We start from the raw sequence: 24,982 nt of genomic DNA on the forward strand, positions 1-24,982 counted from the left end.
TCCAAATTCTTATCACAGAGAGGAAAAGATTCTTTGTACATTGTGCTACCATAAAGCCCTCTATGAGGTAACAGCCACCATTGTGGGGGAGGAGGGGCAGTGTAAGTCTCTAGACTCTGGGAAATTTACAAATTAATGTTTCACAAAGTCCAGCCAAAACCATGAGAACAACGCCCTATTTCTATGAAAACAGACCCAACAAATTTGTAGCGTTAACCATAGGTGAATCTTTTTCTCCTTTTCTCCCTCCTTGGTCCCCTCAAACTATTCCAATGCTCAAAGATTCCAAAGTAAAAATTTGGAACTGGGGGCAAATAATAATAATAACAATAACACCTTGCTTTCCCATTATTTGCTGCCTAATAAATCTTGAGAAGCAAGGAAACAGATTTTTTTGTTTGTTTTTTTGGTGGTTTTTTTGTTTGTTTGCTTGTTTGTTTGGTGAGGCAATTGGGGTTAAGTGACTTGCCCAGGGTCACACAGCTAGTATCAAGTGCCTGAGGCCAGATTTGAACTCAGGTCCTCCAACTACCCCATCTGCTGGGATACCTACCCAGAGAATGACTCCAAGTTGTTGGTATTCTATCCACTGCACCACCTAGCTGCCCCAGGAAACAGATTTTTTTTTAAACCATTGACATTCATCAAGAAATAAGACCTTTTTTAAAAAAATAAGAGGGGCGGCTAGGTGGCGCAGTGGATAGAGCACTGGCCCTGGAGTCAGGAGTACCTGAGTTCAAATCCGGCCTCAGACACTTAACACTTACTAGCTGTGTGACCCTGGGCAAGTCACTTAACCCCAATTGCCTCACTAAAAAAAAAAAAAAAGAAAGCTTGGAAGCCATCTTTCTTTGTCACATGGCTTTTCCTTATCCCCATATGGTCAGACACCATGGGCAGCTACTAAATGGTCACATCAAAATCATAATAGAATAAATCTAAAACTGGAAAGGACCTCAGACTTAAAAAATTACAAAATCCATATCAGGCATTTCTGTGAGCCCATCCAGATATTTTTTTTAATCCTTTCATAAATTTTATTTGGTTATGTGGATACTGTTTGCAACAAAATCACTCATTTTAGATAAAGATTTACTGTAAGTAGTAGGAAGTAAAATCAGTAAAAAAAAAAAAATAAAATCATCTTTCATTTACTCCTATGGAAATGTGCATGTGTGTGTGTATGTATTTGTATGTATATATATATATGTATGTATGTATATGTATATGTATATGTATATGTATATGTATATGTATATGTATGTATGTATACAGAGAGAGAGAGAGATTCACCAAAGGTCCAAAAGTGTTTGCCACAGCCATGAGGAAATTCAGTGCAAAGTCTGAAATGCAGGGAGAATCCTAGATGGTAAAATTCTCCAAATGTTCCTGTATATGGATGACCTAAAGCTGGTTTCATCAAGCCCAGAACATTGCAGAGTCTAATACACAAGATCCTTTTTTAATTTATTTTTTAGGTTGGATCTGTGATTTCCTTGACACTCACTCAGATGAAAATCAAAGTGGATGGAGAATGCTTATTGTACAGGCCATGACATGCAGTTAGATGGATAAACTATAGAGCTCATCATCCATCAGCATAAATGCGTTAAATGGGCAAAAGTTGGATCTAGGAGGAAAGTCAGTTAGATTGCTAATAGGGAATTGTAAAGCTCCTTTAATGATCCCCAAATATCTACCTTAAATGAAGTCCAATATCCTTTCAGTGTTGTTATATGATTACAAGTGGTAAAATACTACAACCTCTAAAGAATTAAGATTGAATATAAATCACATGGTAATGGAAATGCTTATGGCATATGTGAGCAGACTGCAACACATGACAAATATGTGTTGAAAAAGAACCAAAAAGTAGGAGGCAGCTAGGTGGCGCAGTGGATAGAGCACCGGCCCTGGAGTCAGGAGTACCTGAGTTCAGGTCCGACCTCAGACACTTAACACTTACTAGCTGTGTGACCCTGGGCAAGTCACTTAACCCCAATTGCCTGACAAAAGAAAAAGAAAAAGAACCAAAGTAAAAAGGTGTATTATTGAAAAAGATGAGTTTGTCCTATGGGAAGAATGAGGAATAACTGTTGGATGGCCTACATGTTCTACTGATAACTCTGTGATATCAAGAAAAAGTGAGTAAGGATACCTAGCACATTGGGAGGAGTCCCTATGATAAATACAGAGGCAAACATGGACGGAAATAACAAGATGAGTTATTATTTGCATTGTTGGAGGTAACATCCATAAAGATGAGATTACAGATTTATTTGGTTATTTGATATCTGATGATTTTCCAGGTCTATGAGTAGTTTACACTGTATGGAGGCTCAAACTATTATTATATTTCTCTTCTACCACATTGAATATTAGAGTAGCAATGGGTGAAATATGGTGGAATATAAAAGGGCTTCTTAAACTTTTTCCACTTGCGATCTCTTTTCACCCAAGAATTTTTTATGTGAACCAGGGTATATAGGTGTATAAAACAGGTTGTACACAACCTTTTACTGTTGCCAAATTTTCACAATCCCCATGTTCAGTTACACAATGCCATATGGTGTTGTAACCTACAATTTAAGAAGCTTTGGAATAGAAGACCCCTTTTATGCCTTTATGGTATGGAGAGAACGATTTCTCTCTCTCTCTCTCTCTCTCTCTCTCTCTCTCTCTCTCTCTCTGGAACAGAAGTGCAAGAGATATTATGCTTGACTTCTCTGGTTCCAATGTACCAGGAAACCAGTTTCTTCCTTCCTTCCTTCCTTATGAAAGTAATTTGCATATTCCCATCCATTTTGCCCCAAGGGAGCTTGAGACCCTGAGAGATAGCTGGAAGGAACGGTGAAATCAATAGCTGTTAGTCTCTAAGCTCATGAAAATAGGGCAGAGGTATACCACCTGGGTACTAGGGGCAACAGGATATCCAAATATAAAAGTCACACTGACCAAAGATGGACAAGTCAATAAATATTTATTAAGCACTTACTATTTACCAGACATGCTAAGGACTAGAATACAAAATATAAGCAAAAAGAAAGACTTTCCCTGCCTTCAAAAAGGCAACACATAAAAAGAAGCTTCAAAGGTAGGGAGGGGAAGGCTTCTGTGACACAGTGAACTTCCAAAATAAAAAGACTGCTAGATAAGAGTAGAGAAAGAATTCAGGAGTGTAGGCCAGACAGGAAGGAAGGAGAAAACTTGGCCTAGTTTAGACACTCTCCTCCATGTGAAGATTCCAAGAGAAAGAGACCAATCAGAGAAAAGGGTTAACAAGGGCAAATGGAGCAAGATATTGGGTCATGGTGAAGAAAGAAGTCTGGAGAATCAAGAGTGGAGCCCAGAAAGGAAAGCCATATTTCTGACAGACTCTCTTAGAAGGTAAGAGAGGAAGGCTCTTTCTTATCACATGGAAAGTTTCTGTGAGGCCAGAGGTCAGCAGAGGAGTGCAAGAAAGAAACCCAGATTGCAATCCCTTGTTTGGCATTGAGTTAGAGCTTGATAGCAAAAGGCTAAGTATCTCCAGTCAAGACAAGGGAGATCTGGAGTAACCTCTCCAGCAGGGGTACTTCTGAGGCAGGAAGGCTTTCATTCCAAAATCACACTCCCCAAACAGCTAAAGAAACTGCAAGGGGTGGCAACAACAGGAGTGATGATTGAAGCAAAGCAGGTAGAGTGACGAAGTACTACACAACCAGCCAGAAGCCTGGAATAGAATGCCAGCAAGGAGCAACCACAAGTGCCTCTACTAGGGCTGCAGAGAGACTCTACAGAAGGTACCCTGCTTGCCCTTGAGATCACATCTGCTGAGATATTGTTTGTCCTTCATTCTTGGGTTTTGTTTTGGGATTTTTGTGGGGCAATGGGGGTTAAGTGACTTGCCCAGGGTCATACAGCTAATAAGTGTCAAGTGTCTGAAGCTGAATTTGAACTCAGGTCCTCCTGAATCCAGGGCCAGTGCTTTATCCACTGCGCAATCTAGCTGCCCCTTGTCCTTCATTCTTGAAAAGGACCAATGACATCAGATGTGATGTCATGACTTAGAGGGATTTGGATTCAAGTGAGGCAGGGCTGTGCAAGGTCACCAGCCTCATTCTCTCCTCTGGTACCAGCTGAGTCCACTGGCAAGATGTTTAAGGCGATTGGGGTTAAATAACTTGCCCAGGCTCACACTACTACTGTCTGAGTTGAGATTTGAACTCAGGTCCTCCCAACTTCAGAGCCAATGCTCTATCCACTGTGCCACCTAACTACCCCATCTGCTGGGATACCTACCCAGAGAATGACTCCAAGTTGTTGAGACTATACAGGCCTCTGAGGGAGAGTTCCTCACAGATAGATGTGACTTTCCCTGATTCTTGTTTTTTGGATTTTTTGTTTGTTTTATTTTTGTTTTTGTTTTGGGGGGGTTTTTTGCAGGGCAATGAGGGCTAAATGACTTGCCCAGGGTCACACAGCTAGTAAGTGTCAAGTGTCTGAGATCGGATTTGAACTCAGGTCCTCCTGAATCTAGGGCCGGAGTTTTATCCAGTGATCCACCTAGCTGCCCCCCACAACTCTTGTTTTGATCCCTACTTGGTTCTTTGGACCTACAAATAAACCTTTCTCACCTTCTTTGAGTCTTTTAAACTATGTGCTTGCAAAGGGAATTGATAATGACATACTAGGGGGTGTCAGATGAAAAAGATCTCAGATTTGGGGGAATATGGGTTTGGGGGGAGAGAGATAGCAAAGCAAAAGAGTGAGAAATCCTCCGAAGTGTAACTTGACCCTTTATGTCATGCAGGAGCCTCTGATACAAGGGTTACAGTGGGAATTAACAATATGCATTTAAGCCAACTCAGTTTTGTGGAGATAATAAAAACAACTGTATTTAGTTTTGCAAAACATTTTGTTTACAACAGTCTTGCAAGATAATGCAATTATTATGATCCCCACTTCACAGATAAGGAAACTGAGGCTCACAGACAGGAAACAATTTAACGAAGGTTATAGAATAAATGTCAGAAGTTACATAAAAACCTAGGTTTTCCATCTCCCAGCCCAATGTGAAAGCACTTTGAGAAGCTTACTACGTAATTAGACATTCTTTTTGCAGATGAAAAGAATGTTTATAAATTATAAGAATCATAATGCTTCATGTTTATGGACGAGGAATGTCTTTTTTAGAGGTGGCCCTGGGGCCTGTGGGTGGTATTTCTCCAGTTACTATCATTCCTGAGAACGTTGCCAATTAAGCATCAGTGTTGGTAGGGCCTAGAAAGGTTGGTCAGGCAGAGGACAGAGGAAGGCACACCAAGGTTAAACTGTGGAAACCGAAAAGAAACTTGAAATGAGAGAAGTAAATGGACACAGGAAGCCAGGAAAATGTCTTCTTTAGCCTCAGCTTAAGAACAAGGCATATTTTCTGAGTCTCCTATTTCCCTGGCACTAATGGTCTCACCTGTTAGTGTTGCAAAGGTTCAAGGTTGGGGCATGCTGGGGAGAGTCCAAGTTTCTAAGACCATGAAGGAAGAGGGGGAGAGAGCTAGTCTTTATGCTTTATTCAGCCATTAGCTGAGCACAGAAAAATCTCTGAAACTTTTGCAGTGTAGCCCCCACTTCCTGTGTTTCCACCATGCTATAAGCGACTGAGATTCAATTAAAGAGTATTTATTATTAAATCCCATTGCAGTGAGAGACAGACACAAAGTTTATGAAGGCAGAGAAAGTCCTGATTTCTGCTCCTGCCACCCAGGAGTTGCAGTCGGGTGAGTAAAAAGGTCAGATTCCACATGGGAAGAGGGTATGGGGGAGGAAAGAAATGGAAAGGATTACAATTGTTAGTTAATGTGAAAGCTGAGAATGGAGTTTATGAGAAGTTATGAACTGTGCTGACTCCCTTGACAATTTTTATCTTGGGAAAGGAATTATGTCTACTGAAGTTCATACTACCTTTGTCAGTTTCTTTGCATTATAGTGTGGTTTTCCTATTTAAACTGTTTTATTTCACTACAGTATCATGTACAGTGGATAGAGTGCCAGGCCTGAGGTCAGGAAGATTCATCTTCCTGAGTTCCAATTTGGCCTCAGACACTTACTAACTATATGACCCTGGGAAAGTCATTTGACCTTTTGCTTCAGTTTCCTTATCTGTAAAATGAGATAGAGAAGGTAATGGAAAACCATTCTAGTATCTTTGTCAAGAAATCTCAAACAGGGTCATAAAGAGTTAGATGACTGAAAAATGACCAAACAACAATAATTTGTTGATGTTGTGTGTCCTTTATCCTTTGTTGTTGAAGAGAACCATGACATTGGGAAGTGATGTTTTGACTTGCAGTGAATTGGATTCAAGTGAGGGAGGGTTATGCAAAGTTACCAGCCTTGCTCTCTCCTCTAGAGCCATTGGGGTCCAGTTGCAAGACACATCAGGATGACCAGAGATGGCCCTGCATGTTTTAGGGCAATCAGAGTTAAGTGACTTGCCCAGAGTTATACAGCTAGTAAGTGTCAAGTGTCTGAGGTCGAATTTGAACTCAGATCCTCCTGACTGCAGGGCCAGTGCTCTATTCACTTTGCCACCTAGCTGCCCCAATAGATAAATCTAACTTAAAAGGAAGAATGGTATAGGGAGTGGGGGCTAAGCCAAGAGTCAACTACCATTTGAAGTAACAAACAGGAAGTGCTAGGAAGACTATAGACTCAAGACCCTGGTACATGGCCTGTTATACTTTTTTTTTTAGTACTTCACAGTTTTTTAAATGGTTTCACAGACATTGTATTATCTGTTCTTCACAATAATCCTGTTTAGTAGATAAGACAAGAATTACTATACTCACTTCAGAAATGCTAAATGACTTACCCAAGGAACAAGGAACAGAACGCTTTCTAGCTTGGTGGATCCCTACAAGTTTTTATTCTGCTGGCACAGACTTTGATGATGATCATAATGATGATAGTAATAACATTTATATGGCACCTACTATGTGTCAGGTCCTCTGCTAAGCACTTTACAAATATTATCTCATTTGATCCTCACAACAACACTAGGAGGTAGGTGCTATTATTATCCCCATTTTGCAGTTGAGGAAACTGAGGCAGATAGTGGTTAAGTGTTTTGCCCAGGGTCACACAGCTAGTAAGTGTCTGAGGCCAGCTTTGAATTTAAATATCCTTGACTCCAAGCCTAGCACTCTAGCCATGGTGCTACCCAGCTGTCAGGTTCATCTCCATACATCCAAAGTTAAAGGTGATAATCCTGCCATGTTCCTACCCAGTCAGACCACATATGGACTTATCAATACTGAGTACCACATTTTAGGAAGAACATTGACCAACTAGAGTTTGTCCAGAGGAAAGAAACCACGATAATAAGGGGAGTGGAAATCATGTCATCCAAGTAATAGGAATTTGGAGAATTGCTGTAAATTCTCTGCTGACCTACTACATGGTTGATAGCAGTCTTTTTTCTATTAGCTGCATAGCCAGAACTATCTGCATCTTTAAAACTGACTGATTGAGGGGCAGCTAGGTGGCACAGTGGATAGAGCACTGACCCTGGAGTCAGGAGGATCTGAGTTCAAATCCGGCCTCAGACACTTAATACTTACTAGCTATGTGACCCTAGGCAAGTCACTTAACCCCAATTGCCTCACAAAAAAAAAAAGAAAAAGAAAACTGACTGATCGACTGAACATTATCAGGGTTCTTTCCTGTCTTTGTATCTGAGGGTAAAGAACTACTTTTACCCATTGCTAATTATTATTGTTGATGTTCATCTTTCTCAAAGAGGGCCAATAACATCAGAAGAGTGATTCCCAAGTAAATTGTATTTAAGTGAGGCAGTGCTGTGCCTTATTCTCTCCCCCAGAGTCATCAAAGTCCATTAGCAAGAGCAAAGTCAACAAGACTGGTGATGGTCCAGGATGCACTGAGAGACCTTGGACTTTTTAAACTGATGTCTTTCCCAGGTCTCAGGGTTTTTTTGGGGGGGTGGGGTTTGGAGGGGGAAGGGAGCTAAGGGCTACCTTCTCCCCCACACTTAGGTCATGTGGTTCTGAGAAATGGACTTGGGGTTTTAGCCTTTTCCATCATTCTTTTCAATTCTAGGAGCAAAGGAACAAAAGCCATGGGGATCCAGGAGTTCAAGAATTCAGGCAGGGTATTGAAGCCAGCCCAGCAGCAAAGGCCTGGCAATAAGGGTCTAAGTCATTAGCCCACTCAGGCTTTGTACTGGAACTTGATGGAACTAATGCTATGTAGGAACTTAACCTAAGCCATGACTTAATGTTAGTTAATGAAGAGACCCAAGATAATGTTTGGGAGAGGGCAATTATGTCCCTGAGCTATTGTGAGAAATGTTTGTGTATATGTTCTTGCTGTATCTTTGAAGCAAAAATCCTTTTGTAAAAGCTAATCTTATTTTTAAGTGGTTAAATGGAAGTCAGGTGCTACTTCCTGGGCCCCTAAAAATATTGGGAATACAGTCTTTGGGTGCTTTGGCAGACAGAGAAAAGAGAATCCCCAAACACAAGCCCTCAGAGAATGAGGCCAGAGCAATCCATGTTACATGTGGGGTTTTGTCTGGGATAAAATTATACCCTTCACATTTTCAGAGATCCCCTAGAGAGAGTCTCTATATTGAACTTGACATTTTGGATAGTCTACTTTGCAAAATCCTAGAGAAATTCTCTTCCCCCCCCCCAAAAAAAAAGGTTGTAATTATACATTCAACTTTTGTTTCTTAGTGTGTTTTGCCTCACAAGTCAGCTCATTTGAGGCAATTATGCAAACTTTGCATTTGTTGATTCTTTGAAGGCTTAGATATTGATACTTTCTATATTAGTCTAAAATTTAAAAATATGGAGTTTACATCACTGGAACACTACTGCATTACTGAGAAATGTTCTCTTTTTTTACATTTAAATAGATTTAGATTGTTAGCCTTATTGTAAGAACAATAAGCCCTGAAACTTCATAAGATAAGGTTTGCCTCCAAATATTTTATTTCCCTTGCTATTTTTCTAACAAGCACTAGGTGGCAGAGTAGATGGAGTGCTGGTCCTGGAGTCAGTAGACTTCCATTCCTGAGTTCAAATGTCACCTCAGACACTAAGTGACTGTGTGACCCTAGGCTAGTCCCTTAATCCTATTTGCCTAGTTCCTTATCTGAGCTGGAGAAGAAAATGGAAAATCACTCCAGTAACGTTTTGGGGGGGGGGGAGGGGGCAATGAGGGTTAAGTGACTTGCCCAGGGTCACACAGCTAGTAAGTATCAAGTGTTGGAGTTCGGATTTGAACTCAGGTCCTCATGAATCCAGGGCCGGTGCTTTATCCACTGCCACCTACCTGTCCCCCACTCCAGTATCTTTGCCAAGAAAACCCTAAACGGGATCAGGAAGAGTCAGACACGACTGAACAACAAATTTTTCTAACTGAGCATATTTATCTTTTCAGGTGAGTTTGTGATTCCATTTGGATTACCTTTGCAGTAGCAGAGATCCATTAGGGGAAACTCTGAGGTAGCCTTTGGAATAAAGATCCAGAAGAAATGTGAAGGAACCCTCAGAGAAATTGTGATGTTCATTGCATAGAATAGGGACACTTCATAATATTTTGTCCAGCTAGATGGCCCAATGTACTTACTGAGTGTGTCATAGAAGAGTCTTCACTCAGGAAAATGTTCTCATCTGAAAGTGAAGGTGTGATGTCTATTTGACCCCAGGTCCTAAATCTGTGGAGAGAGCACCATGTGGTTTGGAAGGTTCTTTGTGGACCAGGTTTTTGTCTGAGACAGGAAATTGGGGTGGGGGGGGATGTTGTTCTTTTCAGTCATGTCTGACTCTTCATGAAAGATATCACAGTGCTCCCTTCTCCAGCTCATTTTACACATAAGGAAATTGAGGCAAACAAGATGAAGTGACTTGTCCAGGGTCATATAGCTAGTAAGTGTCTGAGTCTGAATTTGAACTCAGATCATCCTGACTCCAAGCCCCATATTCTATTCACTGTGCCACCTAGCTGCCCTTGGGGGTAGAGGGTATTCTTGTTGGTTTTTTTCTTTTCTTTTTGCTTGTGGTTTGAGGAAGGCCATGAGAACACTAGGTCAGGAACCTTTTGAGTACTAAGCAAGCTGCAACTTCTAGTAAACTTTGTGAAATGTATTTTTTTAATTGAATCTGCAAAATTTTGTATTTGGAGATGGTTGTAGTTTTCACCTGTATATGTAGGACTAAGACCACAGACTGTTTTGAGGTTTCTTCTTTGGCAATAGGGAAGTGAACAGATGATAATTATGCCCCACCCCCAGAGGACTGTTCTGGATGGGACATATGGATAATGTATGCAAAAGGCACCACTACTTCTCACTCTAACAGGGACAGCATATTTTGGCACTTGCCTAGACTATCTAAGGCAGCTAGGTGACACAGTGGATAAAGCACTGGGTTTGGAATCAGGAAGACTCATCTTCATGAGTTCAAATTTGGCCTCAGACACTAATTAGCCGTGTTACCCTGGGCAAGTCACTTAACCCTGTTTCCTCATCTGTAAAATGAGCCAGAGAAGGAAATGGCAAACAATTCCAGTATCTCTGCCAAGAAAACCCCAAATAGAGTCGTGAAGTCAGACACAACTGAAATGACTGAACAGTAACAACTGGACTACTTAAGATGGCATCACCCACATAGAAAATGCTGGGTGATCTGATGTCTGGAGACTGAATTTGTCTAGTGCCTGTGTGGACAGTCTATGTTGGCCTACCAAGTACTTGGGAGCATACTTTTTCCATTGGCTACATAGCCAGAATTGTCTGAGTCTTTAAAACTGCCTGACTTAGCACCATCAGAGATTTTTCCTACATTCATGTCTGAGGGTAAAGGACTCTTTTACTCCCAGATACTCATATCATGTTGTAAGGAAAGGAGATCTGCCTCCTTCCAGCCTCTTTAGGCTATTTGGGTCTGGAATTTTGTCCTTTTCCTTCATTCCTTCCATTCTAGGTACACAGAATTGGGTCTCCATGTAGTGGAGATCCAGGAGTCCAGAAATCAAGGCCAGGCAATTCAGCCCACCTAGCAACAAAACCCTAGAGATCAAAAGTCCAAGACAGGGGGCAGCTAGGTGGCGCAGTGGATAGAGCACCAGCCCTGGATTCAGGAGGACCTGAGTTCAAATCTGGTCTCAGACACTTGACACTAGCTGTGTGACCCTGGGCAAATTACTTAACCCCAACTGCCTCACCAAAAAAAAAAAAATTTTAAAGAGTCCAAGACAGGGCTGTGAGCCTGATCCCACTGCCCTCTCATCCCCAGAAACAGAGGTGGGGGGCGGAGGTAGGGAAATTATAAGACCAAAAGTATTGAGGAAAATGTTTATATGTCAGTTCTTGATATATCTTTGAAGTAAACCTCCCATTGTAAAAGGTAATTTGATGTGAAATGGTTAAATGAAACTACTGTGCTATTACTGGGCCCCTAAAATTTAAGGAACACAAATGGTGGGGGCTGGAGCTGACAGCAGAGAAAAGAAAATCTCTGGCCCCTTCAGTGTACAAGAAACCTAAGGCAGGATAACATGTAACACCGCTGTCCCTCTGAGTGGGGCCAAAGCAACTATATTACATAGATGTAACAGAGATGCAGGGGTATGCTAGTAAATGTTTAACAACAAGCCTGGGGGTGGGGGGAGGAATGTATTCATGACTCTTTTGTGGGGCAGGGGGGGGGGGCAATGAGGGTTAAGTGACTTTCCCAAGGATACATGGCTAGTAATTGTCAAGTGTCAGGTCGGATTTGAACTCAGGTCCTCCTGAATCCAGGGCCAGTGCTTTATCCACTGCACCACCTAGCTGCCCCTTACACGACACTTTTTACTTTTTTTTTTTTTAGTAAGGCAATTGGGGTTAAGTGACTTGCCCAGGGTTACACAGCTAGCAAGTGTTAAGTGTCTGAGGCCGGATTTGAACTCAGGTACTCCTGACTCCAGGACCAGTGCTCTATCCACTGCGCCACCTAGCTGCCCCACATGATGCTTTTTAAAGCTTAATCAGTATTATTAACAATTTCTTGTTTTCTTAAGCTTAGAGAATGGACAAAACAACAAATCAAGTCCTAACTGATGTGTGCCATTTGTTGATTTCTGATGTAATGGTACTATGAACTAACTCAAGTAAAGCCCTGCAGATATGTCTTATATGGGAAGGATTACATCTCCCAGGATGCCTGGACCCAATGGCAGAAGTGTTCGTTTGAGAGATAAGAATAATTGCTCACATTTACATAGAGATTGGAGGTTTTCACAGAACTTTACATAAATTATCACATTTTATCCTCACAACAATCCTTTGAGTTATATGCTATTATTATCCCCATTTTACAAATGAGGAACCAAAGGCTGAGAGCAGTTAAATGACTTGTGCAAGATTACACAGCTAGGTTGCACAGAAGAGCACTTGCTCTGAAGCTGGGAGGACCTGAGTTCAAATCTCACCTCAGACACTAACTAGGTGACCCTAGACAAGTCAACCCCAATTGCCTTGAACATCCAGGGCCACCTCCAGTCGTCCTGGTGTATATCTTGTCTGATGGCTCTGGAGGAGAGAGTGAGGTTTGTGACTTTGCACAGTCCTCCCTCACTTAAATCCAGTCCACTGTAAGTCATGACATCACCCCAATGTCATGGTCCTCTTTGAGAATGAAGGACAACAATAATCTGAAGCAGGATTTACACTCAAGTCCTCTTGACACTATGTCAATGAATATTCATTCATTACTCAATGCTGTCTCTCAAAAAAACAAGAACTACATTTTCCATGAGCTCATTTGTTCATGGCATAGCTTTTAACTGATAGAGGAAACATAGAGTTATGGGAATCGAGAAAGACAAAAATGTGTGGATCCAGATGGAATGCTAGAGTTCCATCCCTCAGGCCACAGAGCAAGGCCACATTCTTATCTTCAAAGAGATGCCAAGACATGCTTACATCCAAGCAGAGATGCAGAAGATGCCTTTAGCGAAGTTTCCCATCTCGAACTCTGATTGCAGAGATGGTTTGCCCAAGTTTTTCCTATGCAAGTCATGTGCCTTTGGAGTCCCTAAAATTACTTTAGGAAGAAGAAGATGGGCTAGACACTAGAAGCAAGATAACTAGAGATGTTTCTCAGGGACTTTTAAATTTGGATAGGGGCATAAGTGATCCAAAGAGACTTACTTATTACTGAGAGAACCAAAATATTAATCTAGCGAGTGAGTTAAAAGGAGATCCAGAGCTTATGAATTATTCCAGGATCCAAGGAGGGAACTGAAGAGATTTGGCTTTCAGTAGAGAATGGTGGCAGACATCAAATCTTTCAGGTATTTGGGGGCCTCTTATGTAGAGGAAAGATTAGACTTTTTCTATCTGACTCCAGAGAACAAATGTGGACCAGAGCTTCTTAAACTTTTTCAACTTGCAACCCCTTTACATCCAAGAAATGTTTATGCAACCCCAGGATATAGCTATATAAAATAGGTATGCATAACCTTTTACTATTTTTTTTTTTTTGGTGAGGCAATTGGGGTTAAGTGACTTGCCCAGGGTCACACAGTTAGTAAGTGTCAAATGTCTGAGGCCGGATTTGAACTCAGGTCCTCCTGACTCCAGGGATAACCTTTTACTATTGCCAAATATTTTGCAACCCCCCCACATGGGATCACAACCCACAGTTTCAGAAGCTTTGATCTAGACAGCAGAGATAGAATGTTGTGAGGTTTGATTTTGATTTAAAGTGGAGAGACACTTACTAACACTGTAAATATCTGAGAGTTTCTGCGGAAGCCTAATAGGAGGTCTTAAAGAGATGATCAGAAAGCCACTCATCAAGGATGACAGAGGGGATTCTTAGTATTTTGGGGGAGCAGGGCAATGAGGGTTAAGTGACTTGCCCAGGGTCACACAGCTAGTAAGTGTCAATTGTCTGAGGCTGGATTTGAACTCAGGTCCTCCTGAATCCACCACGCCGCCTAGCTGCCCAACAGAGGAGATTTTTACTCAAGCACAGGTTGTACTGGGGTTCATTCCAGTTCAGAGGTTCTATGGTTCTCTCCCTGACCATCTATTTCCTAGTCTAGTATTTTTCCCACTACAGTACACTACTCTCCTTTGACCTGAAAGAAAGGAATGAATCTCAAGTTAGGAGAATTTCATGAATCAGTGGAATTCCTGGAGGAGATAAATATTAGGGGAGGGGAGTTCTAGCAGCTATAAAATCACTCCCTATCCTGTTAGACAAAGGCAAAGCCTCAGACTCGTGGTGACCTTGGTCTGTTTGCACTGTTTTGTATGGCTTTGCACTGACTGAACCCAGGCCTGGAATGTTTGACCCCTTCATGGCCAAATCTTGGTTTTCCAAGCTTCCTTCAGGACTCAGCCCAAGTGCCACCTTCTGTAGGAAGCCTTCCTCCCAAATACTAATCTTGCCTTCTCAGATTACCTGCTACCTACATGAGGGATTCTTCACCTTTTCTGTGTCATAGAAGTTTTGTGTCCATGGAGGTCTGGTGAAGTCCATCAATCCTCTCTCAGTATAATGTTTTTAAATATTTGAAGGCAATGACAAATTTCAGTAGGGGTTAGTCAAAATAAATGTCGTTTCTTTCCAGTACAACTTTATAGGTATCCTGAAATCTAATCACAGACTCCTTGGACCCTGGGTTAAAAGATGAGTAAAGGGAAGTTAGATTGTACAGAGCAGTGGCTCTGAAGTTGGGAGCACCTGAGTTCAAATCTCACCTCAGACACTAGCTGGCTGACCCTGGGCAAGTCACTTAACCCCAATTGCCTCAAACATCCAGGGCCATTTCCAGTCATCTTGATGTATATCTTGGCATTGGACCCAGATGGCTCTGGGGGAGAAAGTGAGGTTGGTGATCTCACACAGTCCTCCCTCACTTAAATCCAATTGAGTGCAAGTCATGACATCACCCCAACATCGTGGTCCTCTTTGAGGATGAAGGGCAAGGGGCAGCTAAGTGGCACAGTGGGTAAAGCACTGGCCCTGGATTCAGGAGGGCCTGAGTTCAAATCCGGCCTCAGACACCTGACACTTAACCAGCTGTGTGACCTTGGGCAAGTCACTTAACCCCAATTGCCTCACCCAAAAAAAAAATTTCAACTGAGAATGAAGGGCAAGCAACAATTCTTATATGGTCCCAATTATTTATATGTCATCTCCTCCCATTTGAACATATGCTCCTATAGGGCAGGGACAATGTTTTGCCTTTCTTTTGTAGCTAAAAACCTAGCAAGGTGCCTGGAACATAGTAAGCTCTTAATAAAGACTTGTTAACTAACTGACTATTTGACCTTCATCCTGGGCATGCGGAAAGGTTCTAAGGTAGGATTTAGAGACTTCTACAATTGCCCCTAAGGTCAGCTTTTCCAAACCCAGGAAGAGTTTCCCAAGCTCCCTGTGAGGTTTATTTTGGAAAGATAATGATCTCCTACTCTCTGCAAGCTCATAAATCACAGAAATATTCGAACAAGTAACTCTAAGCTCACTGCTGGGATTTCAGTTTGGAAACTAGAAGAATATCATGGGAGGGCGGAGCCAAGATGGCGGAGAGGAAGCAGCAAGCTGCCTGAGCTCTCCTTCTGTTCCCTCAAAACGAACATTAAATCAAGCCTCTGGACGGATTCTGAAACTACAGAACCTGCAAAGAGACAGAGAGACACAGTCCTCCAACCAGAGATAATTTAGAAGACTTCAGGAAAAGGTCGGTCTGACTCGGGCAAAAGGGAGGCCCAGCACAGGGCAGCAACCCAGCGCCGAGGGGGTCGGGGCAAGTCAGCAGGAGCTGTGGGCCACAGCCGAACAACTGAGGCTCCCGGAACCTGGTTCAAAAATCTGGTGGCCAAGAAGGACAGTGGAAAAACGTACCTGCACCGGCCGAGAGGGCCACGAACGGCGGGATCAGACGCCGGGGTCTGGCGCCTGGCTGGCCGAGCACAATCATACAGGAAGTGCAGGGCGGGGCATCTCCACACACCATAAAGGCCTCAGAGTAAAAGCCCGGTCACACAGCACCTATACATCTGCACAAGAAGCCCAAAACAGGGACCCTGGTGCCCCCAGAGCAGACCTCAACTTAAAGAATAAATAAATAAGCTGCAATAATGAGTAAGAAGCAAAAAAGAGCCCTCTCCATTGAGAGCTTCTGTATCAATAGGGAAGAAGCCAACACAAACTCAGATGAGGACAATAGCCTCAAATTGTCTACATCTGAAGCCTCACAAGGGAAGGTGAATTGGTCGCAAGAACAAAAAGCCTTCCTGGAAGAGCTCAAAAAGGATTTTAAAAATCAATTGCAAGAGGTAGAAGAAAAAATGGGGAGAGAAATGAAAGCAAAACAAAAAAACTATGAAAAAAGAATCAGCAGCTTGGAAAAGGAAGCTGAAGAAAACAAAGCCTTAAAAAACTCATTTGGCCAAATGGAAAAAAAGCTGCATAATCTCACTGAAGAAAACAATACCTTAAAAAATTCACTTAGCCAAATGGAAAAAAAGGTGCATAATCTCACTGAAGAAAACAATGCCTTAAAAATTAAAGTGGGACAGTTGGAAGATAAGGAATCCATGAGACACCAAGAATCAGTCAAGCAGAATAAAAAAAATGAACAAATAGAAGAAAATGTGAAATACCTCATTGGAAAGACAACTGATCTGGAAAACAGATCGAGGAGAGACAATTTGAGAATCATTGGACTGCCTGAAAGCCATGACCAGAAAAAGAATCTAGATACCATATTCCAGGAAATTATTAAGGAGAACTGCCCTGATATCATAGAATCAGAGGATAAAATCATCATTGAAAGAATCCATCGATCACCTCCTGAAAGAGACCCCAAAAGGAAAACTCCAAGGAATATTGTAGCCAAATTCCAGAATTATCAGGTGAAGGAGAAAATACTCCAAGCAGCCAGAAAGAAGCAATTTAAATATCATGGAGCCACAGTCAGGATTGCTCAGGACCTGGCAGCTTCAACATTAAAGGACCGCAAGGCTTGGAATATGATATTCCGGAAGGCAAAGGAGATTGGATTGCAGCCGAGAATCTATTACCCAGCAAAAATGTGCATTTTCTTTCAGGGGAAAAGATGGACATTTAATGACATTGGGGACTTTCAATCTTTCCTGGTGAAAAGACCAGAACTGAATAGAAAATTTGATCTCAACATACAAGACTCAAGAGAAGTTTAAAAAGGTAAACAGAGGGGGAAAAAAAAAGTTACCCTATTAGGTTAAACTGTTTATATCCCTACACAGGAAGATAATACTCATAACTCTTAAGAACTGTAAATGTATTTGGGCAGAGAGAAGGACTTTATGTAGAGGGTATAAATATAAATTGTCTTTGATGTGATGATACAAAAGAATTAAGGGGATAAAAAGGGAGTCTATGGGGAGGAGAGGAAAGGGGAGGTGGAATGGGATGAATTATATCATATGAAGAGGGGGGAAAAAACCTATTATAATAGAGGGAAAGAAAGGAGGGGGGAACATGGTTTCAACCCTATTCTCATTAGATTTGACTCAAAGAGGGAATAACATATACATTCATTGGGATAAAGAAACTTAACTCATTCTTTAGGGAAACAAAAGGGAGGGAAAGGGGGGGGACTGATAGAAGGGAGGACAAAAGCAAGGGAGAAAAGGTTAAAGAAAAGAGAGGGGGGTGATAAAAAGGGAGGGCAGATCAGGGGAGGCAGGGGTAAGAAGTAAAACGTCGGTGAGGAGGAATAGGGTGAAAGAAGGGGGGAAAAGTACAAAGGGGGTAAATAGAATGGAGGGGAATAGACAGTCAGTAATAATAACTGTGAATGTGAATGGGATGAACTCTGCTATAAAACGGAAGCGAATTGCAGAGTGGATTAAAAAACAGAACCCTACAATATGCTGTTTACAAGAAACACATTTGAAGCAGAGAGATACACACAGAGTAAAGGTAAAAGGCTGGAGCAGAATATATTACGCCTCAGCGAAAGTAAAAAAGGCAGGGGTAGCAATCCTTATCTCAGACAAAGTGCAGGCAAAAATAGATCTCATTAAAAGAGATAAAGAAGGAAATTACATCTTACTTAAAGGTACTATAGATAATGAAGTAATATCAATATTGAATATGTATGCGCCAAGTGGTATAGCATCCAAGTTCTTAGAGGAGAAGTTAAATGAGTTACAAGAGGAATTAGATAGTAATACTATACTAGTGGGGGATCTGAACCTCCCCCTCTCAGAATTAGATAAATCTAGCCAAAAAATAAATAAGAAAGAAGTGAAAGAGGTGAATAGATTACTAGAAAAGTTGGACATGATAGATGTCTGGAGAAAATTGAATGGGGATAGAAAGGAATATACCTTTTTCTCAGCAGTACATGGCACATTTTCAAAAATTGACCATGTATTAGGGCACAAAAACATCATAGTCAAATGTAGAAAGGCAGAAATAGTAAATGCATCCTTCTCAGATCATGATGCAATAAAAATTACATGTAAGAAAGAGCCAGGGAAAAGTAGAATGAAAATCAATTGGAAACTAAATAATTTCATTCTAAAGAATGAATGGGCCAAACAAGAAATCATAGAAACAATCAATAACTTTATCCAAGAGAATGACAATAATGAGACAACATACCAAAATCTATGGGATGCAGCCAAAGCAGTGCTTAGGGGAAAATTTATAGCTCTAAATGCTTACATGAATAAGAAAGAGAAAGAGGAGATTAATGAATTGGGCATGCAACTTAAAAAGCTAGAAAAAGAACAAATTAGAAATCCCCAATTAGACACTAAATTAGAGATCCTGAAAATTAAAGGAGAAATCAATAAGATTGAAAGCAAAAAAACTATAGAATTAATCAATAAAACTAAGAGCTGGTTTTATGAAAAAACCAATAAAATAGATAAAATATTGGTTAATTTGATTAAAAAAAAGAAAGAAGAAAACCAAATTACCAGTATCAAAAATGAAAAGGGTGATGTTACCACCAATGAAGTGGAAATTAAAGAATATCATGGAGTTGAAGAAAAAATTCAGAAGTTAAGGATCCAGAGAAAACAATCCAGTCTTTTGAAACCAATCACTGCCCTTCACCTTAGCAGCACACAAAAGTCTTCCCCTGGGAGCCAACAGATGAATGCCCATCTCATGATATTAAAGAGGAGAGAGCCAGCCTCAGTGAGTTGTGTGTACAAGATGGCCTATTTCAAAAGGCTTTCCAGAGCCAGCTTCAGGTTTGCTCCCCTTATCTCCAGCTACAGGGAGAAAATTAGGTACACAGATCCCTCCCCAACTCCACAGGTTCCAACTGTCTCTACTTTTCAGGGTTAGAAGAGGGTAACTAGAACATAAAGTTACTCATTATCTCTTCTATATAGAGACTATCCCCTCTACTCTAGAAGAATTACCAGATTAGGGGGCATGAGTAAAGAATCTGAGCTGGTTAAAAATCCTTCTCTGTAAAGATCTGGCATGCTAATTATGTTCTGGAGGTGACCCTCCGTCCTCAAAGTCCATATCAACAAAGTATAAGCTCTGGCAGGTTCTAACAAGATGGAAAAACATCAAAAATGGCCCTGTCAACTGACTGTGTTCCTGCCTTTCAAGGATCAGCCTAGCTATGAACAGAGGGACTCAACACCACAAGTACAGTCACTACGTGATAAAATACTTTGGAGGCCACCTGAGGCAGGAAAAAGAGCAGTAGTTCTCAATTTGAGAGTCATGATTTGAAATACAGATCCACTCTATGACCTTGAATCATTCACTTTCCTTCTCTGGGCCTCAGTTTCCTGCTCTGTAAAAGGGAGTTGCAAATGTACTGAAATATTCACAGCAGCAAGTTTTATGGTAGAAGAGAACTAGAAAATGGAGGGGTTGCCAACTGATTGGGCAAAAACTGAAAAAATTATGATATATGAATGTAATGGGAAAGTATTGAACCATAATAAATGACAAACTTGAGGAATTCAGAAAAACATGGGAAGATTTACATGAACTAATACCAAGTGAAGTAAGCAGCATCAGGAAAATAGTATGACCCCCAATAATGGAAATTTTAAAAATAAATACAGGCCAAAAATGTGTAATTCTAAAGACCAATCTCATCCAGAAAGAAGAGAAAATGTTCTACTTTCCTTTTGTTGAAGTATGGGACTACTTGGGGGGGGGAGGGGTTGGAGAGAGGGAAATGCAATGACATATCTAGAAACGATTGTGGCTTTAAATAAAAGGTTTCAAGAGCATTAGATGAAATGATCTCTAAGGTCCTTTTTTAAATTAATTTTTATTTTTTATTTTTTTTAGCGAGGCAATTGGGGTTAAGTAACTTGCCCAGGGTCACACAGCTAGTAAGTGTTAAGAGTCTGAGGCCAGATTTGAACTCAGGTACTGCTGACTCCAGGGCCAGTGCTCTATCCACTGTGCCACCTAGCTGCCCCTAAGGTCCTTTGTAGTCCCATGATTCTGTGGAAATCTAAGGATCCACACAGATGAAATCAGAGATCCTTCAAAGTATCGAGACCACATCTCCCTCAGGAGACTACTTTTATACCTTTAAGGGTATAAAAGAGTTAGTCTATGACTGAAGAAAGGTCAACTTTGGCTATCCATTTCCAAGGCTCATTACTTTCAGTTAACAGAGTTACATGAAGCATAGACCTAAAGTCAACCATTGTGCTGTGGAGCATGAGACAATTACTGCAAAAATGTTAGGGTGCTTCACACTGTGAACTAGAACCCTAGTGTTCTGTGCAAGAGGGAGACAGAATATTCTGGAATGAAAATTAAACTTGAAAGTCAGAGGCACTGGGTTCAAATTCCAGTTCTGCCGCTTACTATCTGTTACTTATGTGTTGTCTAACAAGCTAAATTCACAGATTCCTCGAGGGGAAGGACTTGTCTTTGTAAGCCCAGCACCTAGCACAGTGCCTTGCACATAGTAGGCACTTGATTAAATGTTTGTTGATTGATTATGCAACCTTAAGCAAGTCACAACTTCTCTGGGACACAATTTTCTCATATCTAAAATGACAGAGTTGGACTAATTGGTTATTAATGCCCCTTCTCATTCATTCCTTGTGATCCTTTCACATACACAGAGAGTGGCAGAAGCATGCTGGGGTCTTCTAACTCCAAATCCAGAGCTCTTTCCATTCTATCATTCAAATACTCAATTGGATCTGTAATCCCACTGATTTGGAAGGTTCCTCCAATGATACAAATTGAAACTGATCTATGACTCTCCATCCTGTGTGACTGTTGTCCCACATCCTTGTCCTCCCAAAAATTCACCACAAGGAAACCCATCTAATATTATGGAAGCCTTCCTCACTCTCTCTTGACATAGCAAGGGTACCAATAGAATACTTTAGCTGCCCACTCATCTCCCCTTGTTCTTACTATTTAACCACCCCATCTTCCAGTCCTACCATACAATTCTTTGATGATGTCCTTTCTTCCCACTTTTCCTTGGGGTTCTTCATTAGTTATACTCACACCCACCATGAGCCTCTCCACTGTTCTATGTAAGATTCTCATTGTTGGTTCTCCATTGGCAATGGGGTTGACCTTTAGCAACATAAACAAATGTTAGTATTGAAAAGATGGGCTTTTATCACCGTGGGAAGCTTAGAGTGAGTTAAAGAGCTTTGCAAGGGGCAGCTAGGTGGTACAGTGGAGAGAGTACCAGTCCTGGATTCAAGAGGGCCTGAGTTCAAATCCAGCCTCAGACACTTGACACTTACTAGCTGTGTGACCCTAGGCAAGTTACTTAACTCTCATTGCCCTGCAAAAATAAAAAGAGCTTTGCAATTTTCCATAAGCAATCCAGAGAATTCTTCTCCTCCTTATCAACTCTAGACCTAGCTCATTTGTGCAGATCAAAATACATTTGTCTAGATCTAAATACAGGTTGAAATCTAGGCACAAAACATTGTTTATCCACATGGGGTTTCCTGTATGGATGGACAGGCTAAACTCCTTTGAGTGGTTACAGATTTCTTCTAGCAGAACATTGCTGGATAAAAATAATAGTCCCTAATATTAGTATAGCACATTTTTGAAGTTCTTCCTGTATGCTATTTCATTTGATCCTTGACAACCTTTGATCTTCAAAACTCTGTGAGCTATGTAGAGTATTTTCTGTCCCCCATTTCATAAAGGAGAAAAATGAGGTCCAGAAAAATGCAATGACTTACCTATGGTTATATAATAAGTGGCATGGGAAAGATTTGATCGCAAGTGTCATGACTCCTAATCCAGTGCTCTTTCCAGAAGTCAAGAGCACTTCATGAAACATATCTCCTGCCCATAAGAGCAGGATACCTTGTAAGCCTTTTTATTTTGATTCTACATTTCTACCAATTCATCCTTAAATAATATACTGTGGAAAGCACCCTCTATGTGTTCTGCAATCCTCCCTCTCCTTGTCATGCCTTGTCTCTCTGAAGCTGGCAGAAATGGCCTCTGAAGCACTTTTATACTCCCAAGAAATGCTTCAAATCAGTTTTTGGAGTGGCAGAGCCAAAAAAAAGTCAGAATAAGATATATTTCCAGCCTAAGAAAGTTTAAGAGGTAAGCAGAAGTCCATAATACTGGTGTGGAGGTCTGGTTAAGGTCTAGTACTGAGTGTCTAGAGCTCACAAATGTAGCAGAAGCTGCAGTGGCAGCTGCTTCAGGAGGTCTCAGCCAAGAGATGGTGAGGAGATCAGACTACTCAGAAAGAGATTACAGGGAACCCTGTCCTGGCACTGAGTATAGCTGGTGTTGATTGGCAACTCTATTGCCCATACACAGTTCTGAGTCACACTGCAGTTTCAGGGCAGAGAGGAGTGCTGAGGGTAGGTCACAAGGGAGCACGTGCCCTGGTCACAGTCCCAAAGCAGAGAGAAGTGTTAATGCATGCAGCTGCAGGGGACCAAGAGCCTTTCCTCAATAAAGACCAGAGCAAAAACCAGGAGAGCAGTGATCACACCTCTCCAGGATCATATCACCTTGGAATCCCCAAAAACTTACAAACCTTCAGAACCTGCTCTGAAAACAGTAGCACAAAAATGCCTGAAGTTTGGCACAGTGCCTCCCCACCCCCAGGTGAGCAGAGTCCAACTTTAACATAAAGTCAAAAGTCAAGAAATAAGCTAGAAAATAAGCAAACAACAAAAAAGTGATTTGACATCCCCCCCCGCCCAAGCTAATAAGGTGGCAGGTAAGGCCAAGGTATGAACTCAGAAGAAGAAATATGAAATATTAAAACAGCTACCCCAAAAGCCTCAAATAAAAATGCTAATTGGGTTCAAGCCCAACAAGAATTCCTGGAAGCATTAAAGAAAGAGATAAGAGTGATAGAGGGAAAATTGGGAAAAGAAATGATAGTTATGTAAGAAAATTATGAAAAGAGGGTAGACAGCCTGGTAAAAGAGGCACAAAAATGTTGAAGAAAAGAACTCAAAAAGTAGAATTGGCCACATGGAAAAAGAGGTGCAAAATCTCACTGAAGAAAATGTCTTTAAAATTAGAATTGGACAACTGGAAGTTAATGGCTCCAAGTGTCATCAAGAAAGAAAAAAATTCAAAAAAAGAAAAAAGAGAAGAAACTGTGAAATATCAGAAAAAAAAAACTGATCTGGAAAATAGATCCAGGAGAGATAATTTAATAATTATTGGACTACCCAAAATCCATGATCAAAGAGAAAGCCTATACATAATATTGCTCAAAATTATTAGGGAAGGGGCAGCTAGGTGGCGCAGTGGATAGAGCACCAGCCCTGGAGTCAGGAGTACCTGAATTCAAATCCTGCCTCAGACACTTAACACTTACTAGCTGTGTGACCCTGGGCAAGTCACTTAACCCCAATTGTCTCACTAAAAAAAAAAAAATATTAGGGAAAATTGCCCTGATATCTTAGGTCCAGAGGGTAAAATAGAAATTGAAATAATCTATTGATCATCTTCTGAAAGAGATCCCAAAATGAAAACTCCCAGGAATATTATAAATTACAGAGCTCCAAGTCAAAAAGAAAATACTTCAATCATACAAAAAGAAATAATTCAAATTTTGTGGAGCCACAGTCAGGATCACAAAAGATTTAGTGGTTTCCACATTAAATAAGTGAAAGACTTAAAATATGATATTCCAGGAGGCAAAGGAACTAGGAATACAACCAAGAATCATCTATCTAGCAAAACTGAACATAATCCTGCAGAGGGAAATGGATATGTAATGAAATAGAGGGCTTTCAAGCATTCCTGATGAAAAGACCAGAGCTGAATAGAAAATATGACATTCAAACAGAAGACTCATGAAAAGCATAAAAAGGTAAACATGAAAGATTAATCATAAGAGACTTAATAAAGTTAAACTGTTTATATTCCTATGTGGGAAAATGATACATATAATTCCTAAGAGCTTTATCATTATTAGGGCAGTTAAAAGAAGTTTACATAGACAGAGAGCATAAATTTGTTGATATGTTGGAATGATCTAAAAAAAAAATAAGTGGGGAGAAAGAGAGGTGCACTGGGAGAATTGGGAAGGGGGAGGCAGAATAGGGAAATTTTTCCTCACATAAAAGAGGACAAGGAAGAGGTTTTTTAATGGGAAGGGAAGTTTGGGGGGGGGGCAATGCTCGAACCTCCCTCTCATCAGAATTGGTTCAAAGAAGGAAGGAGAAGAATGTGTGTGTGTGTGTGTGTGTGTGTGTGTATGTGTACTCAGTTGTATATAGAAATGTAACTTGGCAAAATAGATTAGAAACCAGATTCCAACAATATGTTGTTTACAAGAGAAACACTTAAAACAGAAACATACAACAGAAAGTTAAAATAAAGGGCTAGAGCAGAAGCTTTGACTGAAGTAAAAAAGGGGGGTAGCCACTATGATCTCAAACAAAGCAAAAATAGGCTTAATTAAAAGAGATAATTAGGGAAACTACATTTTGCTAAAAAGTACCATAGACAAGTAA

This window comes from Dromiciops gliroides, chromosome 2 (genome assembly GCF_019393635.1).
Source record: "Dromiciops gliroides isolate mDroGli1 chromosome 2, mDroGli1.pri, whole genome shotgun sequence".
Classification (NCBI taxonomy): domain Eukaryota; kingdom Metazoa; phylum Chordata; class Mammalia; order Microbiotheria; family Microbiotheriidae; genus Dromiciops; species Dromiciops gliroides.